This window comes from Dendropsophus ebraccatus, chromosome 5, assembly GCF_027789765.1.
Source record: "Dendropsophus ebraccatus isolate aDenEbr1 chromosome 5, aDenEbr1.pat, whole genome shotgun sequence".
NCBI classification, from domain to species: Eukaryota; Metazoa; Chordata; class Amphibia; order Anura; family Hylidae; genus Dendropsophus; species Dendropsophus ebraccatus.
Window position 1 is genome coordinate 844,312 of NC_091458.1, and position 16,560 is coordinate 860,871.

Genomic DNA, 16,560 nt, shown 5'->3' on the forward strand with positions numbered 1-16,560 from the left:
GCTTACACTCTATGAGGAGGAGGAGGAGGAGACACAGGAGCTTACACTCTATGAGGAGGAGGAGGAGGAGACACAGGAGCTTACACTCTATGAGGAGGAGGAGGAGACACAGGAGCTTACACTCTATGAGGAAGAGGAGGAGGAGGAGACACAGGAGCTTACACTCTATGAGGAGGAGGAGACACAGGAGCTTACACTCTATGAGGAGGAGGAGGAGACACAGGAGCTTACACTCTATGAGGGGGAAGAGGAGGAGGAGACACAGGAGCTTACACTCTATGAGGAGGAGGAGGAGACACAGGAGCTTACACTCTATGAGGAGGAGGAGGAGGAGACACAGGAGCTTACACTCTATGAGGAGGAGGAGGAGACACAGGAGCTTACACTCTATGAGGAGGAGGAGACACAGGAGCTTACACTCTATGAGGAGGAGGAGGAGACACAGGAGCTTACACTCTATGAGGGGGAGGAGGAGGAGGAGACACAGGAGCTTACACTCTATGAGGAGGAGGAGGAGGAGGAGACACAGGAGCTTACACTCTATGAGGGGGAGGAGGAGACACAGGAGCTTACACTCTATGAGGGGGAGGAGGAGACACAGGAGCTTACACTCTATGAGGAGGAGGAGACACAGGAGCTTACACTCTATGAGGAGGAGGAGGAGGAGACACAGGAGCTTACACTCTATGAGGAGGAGGAGACACAGGAGCTTACACTCTATGAGGAGGAGGAGGAGACACAGGAGCTTACACTCTATGAGGAGGAGGAGGAGGAGACACAGGAGCTTACACTCTATGAGGAGGAGGAGACACAGGAGCTTACACTCTATGAGGAGGAGGAGGAGACACAGGAGCTTATACTATATGAGGGGGAGGAGGAGACACAGGAGATTACACTCTATGAGGAGGAGGAGACACAGGAGCTTACACTCTATGAGGGGGAGGAGGAGACACAGGAGCTTACACTCTTTAAGGAGGAGGAGGAGACACAGGAGCTTACACTCTATGAGGAGGAGGAGGAGACACAGGAGCTTACACTCTATGAGGGGGAGGAGGAGGAGACACAGGAGCTTACACTCTATGAGGAGGAGGAGGAGACACAGGAGCTTACACTCTATGAGGAGGAGGAGGAGACACAGGAGCTTACACTCTATGAGGAGGAGGAGGAGACACAGGAGCTTACACTCTATGAGGGGGAGGAGGAGGAGGAGACACAGGAGCTTATACTCTATGAGGAGGAGGAGGAAACACAGGAGCTTACACTCTATGAGGGGGAGGAGGAGGAGGAGACACAGGAGCTTACACTCTATGAGGAGGAGGAGAAGACACAGGAGCTTACACTCTATGAGGAGGAGGAGGAGACACAGGAGCTTACACTCTATGAGGAGGAGGAGGAGGAGACACAGGAGCTTACACTCTATGAGGAGGAGGAGGAGACACAGGAGCTTACACTCTATGAGGAGGAGGAGGAGACACAGGAGCTTACACTCTATGAGGAAGAGGAGGAGGAGGAGACACAGGAGCTTACACTCTATGAGGAGGAGGAGGAGGAGGAGACACAGGAGCTTACACTCTATGAGGGGGAGGAGGAGGAGGAGACACAGGAGCTTACACTCTATGAGGAGGAGGAGGAGGAGGAGACACAGGAGCTTACACTCTATGAGGAGGAGGAGGAGGAGACACAGGAGCTTACACTCTATGAGGAGGAGGAGGAGGAGACACAGGAGCTTACACTCTATGAGGAGGAGGAGGAGGAGGAGGAGGAGGAGACACAGGAGCTTACACTCTATGAGGAGGAGGAGGAGGAGGAGGAGGAGACACAGGAGCTTACACTCTATGAGGAGGAGGAGGAGGAGACACAGGAGCTTACACTCTATGAGGAGTGTTAAGGTTAAATTTATATGTTGACCTCTCTCTATGGAGAGAAGCCAAAAACCCAGGTACAGGATGGTTTTATAATTATATCTAGAGTTGGAATCCTGCAGTATTACCACTCGTTACTTATACGTCATGGACACAGATAAGACAATGTATCATGATTATAAGCCTGGAGAAAATGGCCCAAGTTTTATTATGGTCATCACATTTTATAGACAGATAAAATATAGGGTGGTAACAAATGCTAATAAGGCATAGATGAGGCGGTGCTAGTGATTTAGATATTCAGTCATGCGCAATGGCATCTATATTAGTATTCATTATTATTATTCAAAAAGGTCAAAAAGGTTAGAACAATACATTCTCTGCAATGATACTTTCACATTATTCCCACTGTAACAGACAGGCAACTTTCCTCTGAGAACGGCCTTGACCGCTGATAAACATGTCTCTGAGGGAAATAGTTCTTGAGACAAAACATTCTTTCTAGTGTCCATATCAGAAGTTTTCCAAGGTAAGAAATGGTCCAACTATAAGTTAACCCTATCAGGGACTCTCTAATATGCTGGAGCTTCTGAGCAAGAGGCGTATATATATGTAGTCATACAGGTACGGTGCAGGTAGGTAAAATCGTATCGCTGGCCTTATCATTCCCCCATTTGACATCCGTGGAGCATGGATATGGTTCATCACTGGTGGTTGGGTCGTAGCCGGAGGTTTTAAGGACTCTACCCTCAGTCGCAGGTTGATCAAGGGACCACAGGTGAAAACATCCTCCAAGTACTAGAACAGCATCCAACCTCCAGAAATGTCCAGGCGGCACAGATTCAAGAGAACCGATAAGAAAAAGAAAGCATAGTAACGTTAGTCTCTTATATGAGGGTGAAGCTTCTTCCTGTTTGTCGAGGTTTTATACGAGAGAAAATACACATGAACACTTTTACTGAAAAACAGATCAGTATTATGCATAAGACCACTTGGAAGAGACCCTGAAGGACTCCCATTAGTTTATGGGCATCACCATAGGATAGACAAAAATAGTACCATACGTTTTATTGAAAGTTAAAGATGGCGGAACAAACTTACAGCAGATGAGGTAGGAAGATCTGCAATAACCGAAAGAAAATACTAAACAATGGGTGAGTCTGTACAGTATACATCAATATACAGCTTAGTTACAACAAAACAAATAAAAGCTTATTATCAATACCCAAACAATCATATATATATGACAAATACCTCTCCGGATTTTATCAAAATAACCAAACCTTACTGTCTCATCACTCCTGTCCCTAATCTTGTTCCTAATCTTGACTACAGATGTAGCCCCCTTCTCTAGGTCCCTTTACCGTAGGACTGCTTTAAAGGTAAGACAATCCTCCGTCCCGAACCTAACTAGTCTCCTGTCACTCCTACGTCTCCCTGTGACACTGAGTGATCAGACAATAAGTTCTTCACTGTATATAACAGACGTGACTCTATCACAAGGACTCTACCACTTTGGTATCATATGGGTATTGGAAAGTCACAAAAACTAACTTTAAAAAGTTTCTGAAAATAAAAAGTTTAGATGTGAGCAAATCTTATCTCATGGCAAAAGCAAAAATAAAAGTTGATTGATACATAAACCAAAAACAGCATAACAGGTAAATGCAATAAAATCTCCACAATGTGACCTACTATGTAACCACTAGATTCACTTAGAATAACCAGATAGTGAATTCACACTCATCAGTAAGAGATTCTCAAAATTTCCACTTCTTTTTAGTCTTTTTACTTCATTTTGTACCTAGAAAACATCTTTATGATTAGATCACACAGGTCTAATGACTGGTCACATGGTCACATCTCTTCCTGTACATAATCATATAGTATAATACATACACCAATAATATGAAGTGACTGGGCGCTTATTACCGATATAATATTTGGATCCTACTGAATTGTCTCTTGTCTGACTGAGATCATCATATATTACACATAAGATAACCACCATAGAAATAACAGCAAAGTGTAAACAATACATCACCTAAGATTTCAAAGCCTTTTTATGAGAATAATATATCATATGATCCTTTTTGTAATAGTAGCATTGGTATGGATCCTTTATCCTTAAACCTATCTTTTGACTGACAGGCCTCTTTACAGACACTTGGATTCTTGGCCTCAGTTATATCGCTTCTTTTAAGGCCACTCGTATCACCTCAGACATTGGCTTTGTCGTCTCCCATAGTTTTGGCTGACCTGTAAAGAAGACACCAATACAGACAAGGACATACCTATATAGGCCACCTGTGGCAGGTAGATGACGTCCACTTACATTCCCTGAAACAGGCAGGAAGATGACAGACTATGCAGACAGGCACTTTACGGTGTTACTTACAGTAGGTTATGGCAGGTGTAGATAATACAGCCGTACACAACCCTCTCTGCTATATTTGTTGTCCCCTGGGCCGCCCAATGTGAGGATACTACACCACATTACACATGGCTTCCTTCTGCTGGTTTTGTCAGATAACTTACAGTGGGATACAAGGCAGGCGGCAAACACAGTTACTTACTTACTGTCTGACGCCATCTTTACCCAGTACCTCTTCTCCATCCGCTGGTCTCACAGCTTGTTGCTGATTGTCTCTGGAAAAGACTTAAAAACAAACAGATCCACATCTCCTCCTCCACCTGTACACTATGTACGGTTACCTCAGGAAGAGACCGGAAACATCTCCCCGTTCCCTTGTACGCTTTGTACAGTTACCTCAGGAGGAGACCGGAAACATCTCCCCATCCACCTGTACACTATGTACGGTTACCTCAGGAAGAGACCGGAAACATCTCCCCATTCCCCTGTACACTATGTACGGTTACCTCAGGAGGAGACCGGAAACATCTCCCCATCCACCTGTATACTATGTACGGTTACCTCAGGAAGAGACCGGAAACATCTCCCCATCCACCTGTATACTATGTACGGTTACCTCAGGAAGAGACCGGAAACATCTCCCCATTCCCCTGTACACTATGTACGGTTACCTCAGGAAGAGACCGGAAACATCTCCCCCTCCACCTGTATACTATGTACGGTTACCTCAGGAAGAGACCGGAAACATCTCCCCATCCCCCTGTACACTATGTACGGTTACCTCAGGAAGAGACAGGAAACATCTCCCCATCCCCCTGTATACTATGTACGGTTACCTCAGGAAGAGACGGGAAACATCTCCCCATCCACCTGTATACTATGTACGGTTACCTCAGGAAGAGACCGGAAACATCTCCCCATCCCCCTGTATACTATGTACGGTTACCTCAGGAAGAGACAGGAAACATCTCCCCATCCCCCTGTATACTATGTACGGTTACCTCAGGAAGAGACGGGAAACATCTCCCCATCCACCTGTATACTATGTACGGTTACCTCAGGAAGAGACCGGAAACATCTCCCCCTCCACCTGTACACTATGTACGGTTACCTCAGGAAGAGACTGGAAGCATCTCCCCATTCCCTTGTACGCTTTGTACACTGTTACCTCAGGAAGAGACTGGAAACATCTCCCCATCCCCCTGTACACTATGTACGGTTACCTCAGGAAGAGACTGGAAACATCTCCCCCATTCCCTTGTACGCTTTGTACGCTGTTACCTTGGGAAGAGACCGGAAACATCTCCCCCTCCACCTGTATACTATGTACGGTTACCTCAGGAAGAGACCGGAAACATCTCCCCATCCCCCTGTACACTATGTACGGTTACCTCAGGAAGAGACAGGAAACATCTCCCCATCCCCCTGTATACTATGTACGGTTACCTCAGGAAGAGACTGGAAGCATCTCCCCATTCCCTTGTACGCTTTGTACACTGTTACCTCAGGAAGAGACTGGAAACATCTCCCCATCCCCCTGTACACTATGTACGGTTACCTCAGGAAGAGACTGGAAACATCTCCCCCATTCCCTTGTACGCTTTGTACGCTGTTACCTTGGGAAGAGCACAGAAACCACCGCATCACCAGCTTCATCCATCATCCATCACCCTTTTTGGCATCAGGGTTTGTCTGCGTGAACGTTGCGTCAGCCGCTCTTATGGCAGCTTTTCTTCTTCTTTGAACAGTTTTTTTTTTTTTTCCTTTTTCCTACAAGTGTTTTTGGTAAGCCCAGGGACCAAACAAATCTCTCACTTGCCAATTACCCCATAATGGTGGGCTTCATATAGACATCTGCACAGTTACCTCCAACCATCTTACATGTCTCAGTGATTGTCCTCACCTCCAGCTTATGGCAGGAGCGGTTTCTGCAGTGGAACGTCACGCTGCATGGTGGTCACCATATATCCTTGCGTCTTGTGTCATCCATCTTTGAAAAGTCTGGTATAATCTACAATGAAAACTTTTAAACTTTCATTAATATTTGGGCTTTCAATTACATTTTCATCTTTTACAATTTAAAATAACAAACACAATAAGTAACAAAAACATCCTTATTCAAAAATATAAAGTTTGTACGGGGTTTTAAAAAATTTTTTTTTAAAACATTAAAATTGGCTACTCCATCGGAATGGGCAGCTCCCATTTTCATTTACCTCTATCCCCTCCCCCATTTGAATCCACATCAAGAGTCAACAGATATGCTGGATTCAATGCACTTAGCACAAGATATATATATATATATATATATATATATATATATATACATTGGGGGGGCATAAGGAGTGCAGACTGGAGCCATGGATATGGGTGTGGCTTTACTAGTGATAAGACAATATATAAATATAGTCATGAGCCAGTTTGCTATAATCATCACAAAACTGTTACCCCTAAAAATAACAAATAAAAATAATTAAACATTGTACACTCGTCCCATATTAACCTTCTTTTGAAAAAAAAATTAAATAAAACACACCTTAAAGATGAAATGTAAAACATACGATATATAGAATAATTCTTTTTGTCAGAACCTTCAAACAGTCTCATTGCTTTTCCCTCCAACAAACCTTTGTCTAACTTTCTTCACCATCAGGTAATAACATTCATTGATAAATGTGCAAAACAGTTGTTAGACTCTATCGGAGAGTCCTGTGCCCGCCCCCTCAGTGACACTAAGCAATATGGGCGGAGGACAGAAATGCCAGGAGTTAAAATGGCCACCGGACTAGATAACCGGATATAGGGGTGTTGGCTTAGGGCGTGGTTTTGAGACGTCACAATTATAATGGAGACGTGGATGATATGTGGGAGTGGTTGGCTTTCAGTCGCCATCTTTGAGGGCTGATTACAGAAAAGTGGTGTACACAAATAAGCAAATGTTCCACGGTCGGGACAACAGAAAATGATCAACATTTTTTAACACGTAACATACTTCTAAAGGGGAACACCAGCTTAGTAAGACTGGCTGAAATACAGTATAATGTAGGAGCGTACATTACATTACACTAACAGCTCTGATTCTTTTCCCTAATGCTGCTTGCATGTGATCTGCAGCCCTCAGAGCTGGTTGATGGCCTTGTACAAAACATAACAAATAACACACATTATGTACTTTGTATGCTGCTTCACTACGCAGCATTAATTAACCTCTTCAGCTCTCTCAGTACTGTATCTAGCAATGAGCTGGACTGTTCTCCTTGTCTGAGTACGTGGCTTTGTACTTAGACACTTACATGGCAATATACACTATTTGAGGTTAGGCTGCCCACCTCCACAAAGGCATTGGTCTTACTATCAGGTCAGGGGCACTTTAAATCAAAGTAACTACTTCAACAGCCGACCAAGGGGAAGATTCCTGCAGAACAAAGGGTCTATACGCCACCATTGGACGTAGGTTGGCTTTTTGCAGGATCTGGGGTTTATATACAGATATATACTGGGTACAAGGGTGTAACATAATGATGTGGCTTGGGTCGGCCACACACACTACAATATTCTGTCTTATCTAGATATTGTTGGTCACCGGCACATGACATGTCCACCCAGCTGGACCTGTGCTTCCCACCCATTATCCTAAATGTTTTCCTTCTATCTGACCCTCTGGCTCTCATCTATCTACTCCACACCCTCCCCTCTTAGAACTCTAATCCTTGATTCCCCCTTAGGGATAGTACTTCGATTAACCCCTAAGATTCCTGGAAATTCCAAGGACCCATTTGCCCTGCATGTTACATGTAGGTCTGGTTACCTACCCACAAGGCAAAAATAAGTGTGCACAGGAGTGTAAGGGGTTTCCCAGGTGTTGGTCAGAGAGCCAGAGGGTGGTGGGGCTAAGGCATGCATCTGCCTTCATATCAAACCTCCTAAAGATCTGTTCTAGATCTTGCACTGCATCTTTACATGCCCATCGCTATCTTCCTTAGCTTCACATCAGCTTCACATAAACTTCTTGTGGAGACTGGTGATCCCTTTTTTTTTTTAGAGAATAACTGTCTCATCCTTGCTCAGCTAATCCCTAGGTAGCGTATTGGGGAACGAAACCTAAACCTTAGGTTTTAACAAGCACAGCCGCTATAGGCCCAGCCGTCACAGTGACACACTATGGCGACGCACTACAGCAACCTTGCTATAGGCCCAGCCGTCACAGTGACACACTATGGCGACGCACTACAGCAACCTACTGTCCCTCGTTGCTAATTCCTCCTAGGGGGCAAGGGGGTAAGTCACAGATCTTCTGACCTGCTCTCTACCACAGTACAAGCACAAATAATGGGATCAATACAAGTATTGTTCCCGCTGCTCGAGACAGATATCACTTATCAGGAACCCGTTCACTCCAAAAGTTATATGCCTACTGTCTGTGACCTCGCAGCTGTTCTCGATGCCATGCTGTATTACAAGGGTTAAGAATTAATCACAGCCTCCCCGTAAGGACGCAGAAGTGATCATGTTCGGCAATCCCTTTCCTTAATTCAGCATAAATACAGCAACAGCTTATCTCAATCACACAACAGTTTGCGACGGCAATGCAGCACTTTAACCTTGTCCTATCCTGGGTTACAGAGTTCTTTGTCTAACAAGACTCAGCTTTACAAACATATATAGAGAACGCAGGTGACGGGAATCTCATTAGATCCGTTCCCCTGAGGCACAGATAGTACGTAAGAAAGGAAAGTCTTTCTTACCTGGCCAGTTATATCTGCGCGTCCGATGACGGATAAATCACCACATCCCGTCTGTCTGCGTTCTAGTTTGCAAGAGGCTGAGTCCCTGTTCGGGCGCCAAATGTTAAGGTTAAATTTATATGTTGACCTCTCTCTATGGAGAGAAGCCAAAAACCCAGGTACAGGATGGTTTTATAATTATATCTAGAGTTGGAATCCTGCAGTATTACCAGCTCGTTACTTATACGTCACTGACACAGATAAGACAATGTATCATGATTATAAGCCTGGAGAAAATGGCCCAAGTTTTATTATGGTCATCACATTTTATAGACAGATAAAATATAGGGTGGTAACAAATGCTAATAAGACATAGATGAGGCGGTGCTAGTGATTTAGATATTCAGTCATGCGCAATGGCATCTATATTAGTATTCATTATTATTATTCAAAAAGGTTAGAACAATACATTCTGTGCAATGATACTTTCACATTATTCCCACTGTAACAGACAGGCAGCTTTCCTCTGAGAACGGCCTTGACCGCTGATAAACATGTCTCTGAGGGAAATAGTTCTTGAGACAAAACATTCTTTCTAGTGTCATATCAGAAGTTTTCCAAGGTAAGAAATGGTCCAACTATAAGTTAACCCTATCAGGGACTCTCTAATGTGCTGGAGCTTCTGAGCAAGAGGCGTATATATATGTAGTCATACAGGTACGGTGCAGGTAGGTAAAATCGTATCGCTGGCCTTATCAGGAGGAGGAGGAGACACAGGAGCTTACACTTTATGAGGAGGAGGAGGAGACACAGGAGCTTACACTCTATGAGGAGGAGGAGGAGACACAGGAGCTTACACTCTATGAGGGGGAGGAGGAGGAGACACAGGAGCTTACACTCTATGAGGAGGAGGAGGAGACACAGGAGCTTACACTCTATGAGGAGGAGGAGGAGACACAGGAGCTTACACTCTATGAGGAGGAGGAGGAGGAGGAGACACAGGAGCTTACACTCTATGAGGAGGAGGAGGAGACACAGGAGCTTACACTCTATGAGGAGGAGGAGACACAGGAGCTTACACTCTATGAGGAGGAGGAGGAGACACAGGAGCTTACACTCTATGAGGAGGAGGAGGAGACACAGGAGCTTACACTCTATGAGGAGGAGGAGACACAGGAGCTTACACTCTATGAGGAGGAGGAGGAGACACAGGAGCTTACACTCTATGAGGGGGGGGAGGAGGAGGAGACACAGGAGCTTACACTCTATGAGGAGGAGGAGGAGACACAGGAGCTTACACTCTATGAGGAGGAGGAGACACAGGAGCTTACACTCTATGAGGAGGAGGAGGAGGAGACACAGGAGCTTACACTCTATGAGGAGGAGGAGGAGACACAGGAGCTTATACTCTATGAGGAGGAGGAGGAGGAGACCCAGGAGCTTACACACTATGAGGAGGAGGAGGAGACAAAGGAGCTTACACTCTATGAGGAGGAGGAGGAGACACAGGAGCTTACACTCTATGAGGAAGAGGAGGAGGAGGAGACACAGGAGCTTACACTCTATGAGGAGGAGGAGGAGACACAGGAGCTTACACTCTATGAGGGGGAGGAGGAGGAGACACAGGAGCTTACACTCTATGAGGAGGAGGAGGAGACACAGGAGCTTACACTCTATGAGGAGGAGGAGGAGACACAGGAGCTTACACTCTATGAGGAGGAGGAGGAGGAGGAGACACAGGAGCTTACACTCTATGAGGAGGAGGAGGAGACACAGGAGCTTACACTCTATGAGGAGGAGGAGACACAGGAGCTTACACTCTATGAGGAGGAGGAGGAGGAGGAGACACAGGAGCTTACACTCTATGAGGAGGAGGAGGAGACACAGGAGCTTACACTCTATGAGGAGGAGGAGGAGACACAGGAGCTTACACTCTATGAGGGGGGGGGAGGAGGAGGAGACACAGGAGCTTACACTCTATGAGGAGGAGGAGGAGACACAGGAGCTTACACTCTATGAGGAGGAGGAGACACAGGAGCTTACACTCTATGAGGAGGAGGAGGAGGAGACACAGGAGCTTACACTCTATGAGGAGGAGGAGGAGACACAGGAGCTTATACTCTATGAGGAGGAGGAGGAGGAGACCCAGGAGCTTACACACTATGAGGAGGAGGAGGAGACAAAGGAGCTTACACTCTATGAGGAGGAGGAGGAGACACAGGAGCTTACACTCTATGAGGAAGAGGAGGAGGAGGAGACACAGGAGCTTACACTCTATGAGGAGGAGGAGACACAGGAGCTTACACTCTATGAGGAGGAGGAGGAGACACAGGAGCTTACACTCTATGAGGGGGAAGAGGAGGAGGAGACACAGGAGCTTACACTCTATGAGGAGGAGGAGGAGGAGACACAGGAGCTTACACTCTATGAGGAGGAGGAGGAGACACAGGAGCTTACACTCTATGAGGAGGAGGAGGAGGAGACACAGGAGCTTACACTCTATGAGGAGGAGGAGACACAGGAGCTTACACTCTATGAGGAGGAGGAGGAGACACAGGAGCTTACACTCTATGAGGAGGAGGAGGAAACACAGGAGCTTACACTCTATGAGGAGGAGGAGGAGGAGACACAGGAGCTTACACTCTATGAGGAGGAGGAGGAGACACAGGAGCTTACACTCTATGAGGAGGAGGAGACACAGGAGCTTACACTCTATGAGGAGGAGGAGGAGACACAGGAGCTTACACTCTATGAGGGGGAGGAGGAGGAGGAGACACAGAAGCTTACACTCTATGAGGAGGAGGAGGAGGAAGAGGAGACACAGGAGCTTACACTCTATGAGGGGGAGGAGGAGACACAGGAGCTTACACTCTATGAGGAGGAGGAGGAGACACAGGAGCTTACACTCTATGAGGAGGAGGAGGAGGAGGAGACACAGGAGCTTACACTCTATGAGGAGGAGGAGACACAGGAGCTTACACTCTATGAGGAGGAGGAGGAGACACAGGAGCTTACACTCTATGAGGAGGAGGAGACACAGGAGCTTACACTCTATGAGGAGGAGGAGGAGACACAGGAGCTTATACTATATGAGGGGGAGGAGGAGACACAGGAGCTTACACTCTATGAGGAGGAGGAGACACAGGAGCTTACACTCTATGAGGAGGAGGAGACACAGGAGCTTACACTCTATAAGGAGGAGGAGGAGACACAGGAGCTTACACTCTATGAGGAGGAGGAGACACAGGAGCTTACACTCTATGAGGGGGAGGAGGAGACACAGGAGCTTACACTCTATGAGGGGGAGGAGACACAGGAGCTTACACTCTATGAGGGGGAGGAGACACAGGAGCTTACACTCTATGAGGGGGAGGAGACACAGGAGCTTACACTCTATGAGGGGGAGGAGACACAGGAGCTTACACTCTATAAGGAGGAGGAGGAGACACAGGAGCTTACACTCTATGAGGAGGAGGAGGAGACACAGGAGCTTACACTCTATGAGGGGGAGGAGGAGGAGACACAGGACCTTACACTCTATGAGGAGGAGGAGGAGACACAGGAGCTTACACTCTATGAGGAGGAGGAGGAGACACAGGAGCTTACACTCTATGAGGAGGAGGAGACACAGGAGCTTATACTCTATGAGGAGGAGGAGGAGACACAGGAGCTTACACTCTATGAGGAGGAGGAGAAGACACAGGAGCTTACACTCTATGAGGAGGAGGAGGAGGAGACACAGGAGCTTACACTCTATGAGGAGGAGGAGGAGGAGACACAGGAGCTTACACTCTATGAGGGGGAGGAGGAGGAGGAGACACAGGAGCTTACACTCTATGAGGAGGAGGAGGAGGAGACACAGGAGCTTACACTCTATGAGGAGGAGGAGGAGGAGACACAGGAGCTTACACTCTATGAGGAGGAGGAGGAGACACAGGAGCTTACACTCTATGAGGAGGAGGAGGAGGAGACACAGGAGCTTACAGTCTATGAGGAGGAGGAGGAGACACAGGAGCTTACACTCTATGAGGAGGAGGAGGAGGAGACACAGGAGCTTACACTCTATGAGGAGGAGGAGGAGACACAGGAGCTTACACTCTATGAGGAGGAGGAGGAGACACAGGAGCTTACACTCTATGAGGAGGAGGAGGAGGAGGAGGAGACACAGGAGCTTACACTCTATGAGGAGGAGGAGGAGACACAGGAGCTTACACTCTATGAGGAGGAGGAGGAGGAGACACAGGAGCTTACACTCTATGAGGAGGAGGAGGAGGAGACACAGGAGCTTACACTCTGAGGAGGAGGAGGAGGAGACACAGGAGCTTACACTCTATGAGGAGGAGGAGGAGGAGGAGACACAGGAGCTTACACTCTATGAGGAGGAGGAGGAGGAGACACAGGAGCTTACACTCTATGAGGAGGAGGAGGAGACACAGGAGCTTACACTCTATGAGGAGGAGGAGGAGGAGACCCAGGAGCTTACACTCTATGAGGGGGAGGAGGAGGAGGAGACACAGGAGCTTACACTCTATGAGGAGGAGGAGACACAGGAGCTTACACTCTATGAGGAGGAGGAGGAGACACAGGAGCTTACACTCTATGAGGAGGAGGAGACACAGGAGCTTACACTCTATGAGGAGGAGGAGGAGACACAGGAGCTTACACTCTATGAGGAGGAGGAGGAGACACAGGAGCTTACACTCTATGAGGAGGAGGAGGAGACACAGGAGCTTACACTCTACAGACATGGCCAAAAGTTTTGAGAATGATACAAATATTAATTCTTACAAAGTCTTCTGCTTCAGTTTGTAAAATGGCACCTTGCATCATATACTCCACAATGTTATACAGAGGGATCAGCTTATCAGCAATTACTTGCACAGTCAATATTTGCCTAGAAAATGATCTTTACCCCCAAAACACATTTCACCATCATTGCAGCCCGGCCTTACAAGGAGCAGCTAACATTGTTTCAGTGATCGCTCCAGTAACACAGGTGTGGGTGTTGGTGAGGACAGGGCTGGAGATCAATCTGTCATGATTAAGTAAGAATGACACCACTGGACACTATAAAAGGAGGCTGGTGCTTGGCATCATTGTTTCTCTTCTGTCACCATGGTTATCTCTAAAGAAACACGTGCAGTCATCATTGCACTGCACAAAAATGGCCGAACAGGGAAGAGTATCGCAGCTAGAAAGATTGCACCTCAGTCACCAATCTATCACATCATCAAGAACTTCAAGGAGAGAGGTTCCATTGTTGCCAAAAAGGCTCCAGGGCGCCCAAGAAAGACCAGCAAGCGCCAGGACCGTCTCTTATAAGTGTGGTCAGCTGCGGGATGGGGCTACCAGCAGTGCAGAGCTTGGTCAGGAATGGCAGCAGGCAGGTGTGAGGGCATCTGCACTGTGCACTGTGAGACTGCGGAGACTCTTGGAGCAAGGCCTGGTCTCATGGAGGGCAGCAAAGAAGCCACTTCTCTCCAGAAAAACATCAGGGACAGACGGATATTCTGCAAAAGCTCCAGGGAGAGGACTGCTGAGGACTGGGGGAAAGGTCCAGGGAGTGGACTGCTGAGGACTGGGGGAAAGGTCCAGGGAGAGGACTGCTGAGGACTGGGGGAAAGGTCCAGGGAGTGGACTGCTGAGGACTGGGGGAAAGGTCCAGGGAGTGGACTGCTGAGGGCTGGGGGAAAGGTCCAGGGAGAGGACTGCTGAGGACTGGGGGAAAGGACCAGAGAGCGGACTGCTGAGGACTGGGGGAAAGGTCCAGGGAGTGGACTGCTGAGGACTGGGGGAAAGGTCCAGGGAGTGGACTGCTGAGGACTGGGGGAAAGGTCCAGGGAGTGGACTGCTGAGGACTGGGGGAAAGGTCCAGGGAGCCGACTGCTGAGGACTGGGGGAAAGGTCCAGGGAGTGGACTGCTGAGGACTGGGGGAAAGGTCCAGGGAGCCGATTGCTGAGGACTGGGGGAAAGGTCCAGGGAGTGGACTGCTGAGGACTGGGGGAAAGGTCCAGGGAGCCGACTGCTGAGGACTGGGGGAAAGGTCCAGGGAGTGGACTGCTGAGGACTGGGGGAAAGGTCCAGGGAGCGGACTGCTGAGGACTGGGGGAAAGGTCCAGGGAGTGGACTGCTGAGGACTGGGGGAAAGGTCCAGGGAGTGGACTGCTGAGGACTGGGGGAAAGGTCCAGGGAGTGGACTGCTGAGGACTGGGGGAAAGGTCCAGGGAGCCGACTGCTGAGGACTGGGGGAAAGGTCCAGGGAGCGGACTGCTGAGGACTGGGGGAAAGGTCCAGGGAGCGGACTGCTGAGGACTGGGGGAAAGGTCCAGGGAGTGGACTGCTGAGGACTGGGGGAAAGATGCAGGGAGTGGACTGCTGAGGACTGGGGGAAAGATGCAGGGAGTGGACTGCTGAGGACTGGGGGAAAGGTGCAGGGAGTGGACTGCTGAGGACTGGGGGAAAGGTCCAGGGAGCCGACTGCTGAGGACTGGGGGAAAGGTCCAGGGAGCGGACTGCTGAGGACTGGGGGAAAGGTCCAGGGAGCGGACTGCTGAGGACTGGGGGAAAGGTCCAGGGAGTGGACTGCTGAGGACTGGGGGAAAGGTCCAGGGAGTGGACTGCTGAGGACTGGGGGAAAGATGCAGGGAGTGGACTGCTGAGGACTGCGGGAAAGGTGCAGGGAGTGGACTGCTGAGGACTGGGGGAAAGGTGCAGGGAGTGGACTGCTGAGGACTGGGGGAAAGGTCCAGGGAGTGGACTGCTGAGGACTGGGGGAAAGGTCCAGGGAGTGGACTGCTGAGGACTGGGGGAAAGGTGCAGGGAGTGGATGGCTGAGGACTGTGGGAAAGGTGCAGGGAGTGGACTGCTGAGGACTGGGGAAAGGTCCAGGGAGCAGACTGCTGAGGACTGGGGGAAAGGTGCAGGGAGCAGACTGCTGAGGACTGGGGGAAAGGTCCAGGGAGTGGACTGCTGAGGACTGGGGGAAAGGTCCAGGAAGCGGACTGCTGAGGACTAGGGGAAAGGTCCAGGGAGAGGACTGCTGAGGACTGGGGGAAAGGTCCAGGGAGTGGACTGCTGAGGACTGGGGGAAAGGTCCAGGGAGTGGACTGCTGAGGACTGGGGGAAAGTCATTGTCCCTGATGAATCCCCTTTCCGATTGTTTGGGACATCTGGAGAACAGCTTATTGGGAGAAGACGAGGTGAGCGCTGAGGTGAGCGCTGAGGTGAGCGCTGAGGTGAGTGCTGAGGTGAGCGCTGAGGTGAGTGCTGAGGTGAGCGCTGAGGTGAGCGCTGAGGTGAGTGCTGAGGTGAGCGCTGAGGTGAGTGCTGAGGTGAGCGCTGAGGTGAGTGCTGAGGTGAGCGCTGAGGTGAGCGCTGAGGTGAGCGCTGAGGTGAGTGCTGAGGTGAGCGCTGAGGTGAGTGCTGAGGTGAGCGCTACCACACAGAGAGCAGCCGGGGAGAATTGCAGAGTCCTGAAGAAGAAGGGACAACACTGCAAATACTATAGACTTGCTGCAGTAACTCATCTATCTGTCAGTATAAGATTCTGTTACTCATAATATGATTGCAATTATATTTCTGTATGTGATAAAAACATCT

The 16,560-nt window shown here is 48.7% G+C and overlaps 1 long non-coding RNA gene across 1 annotated transcript; it reads right to left on the reverse strand.

The window, feature by feature from the left end:
• Positions 1-2,032: 2,032 nt before the first annotated feature.
• On the reverse strand, positions 2,033-9,713 carry LOC138792175 (uncharacterized). The gene is made up of 2 exons (XR_011363106.1): positions 5,853-9,713; positions 2,033-4,632 (listed from the first exon to the last, which is right to left on the reverse strand). It is a non-coding gene; the product is annotated as an uncharacterized lncRNA (long non-coding RNA).
• Positions 9,714-16,560: the final 6,847 nt, after the last annotated feature.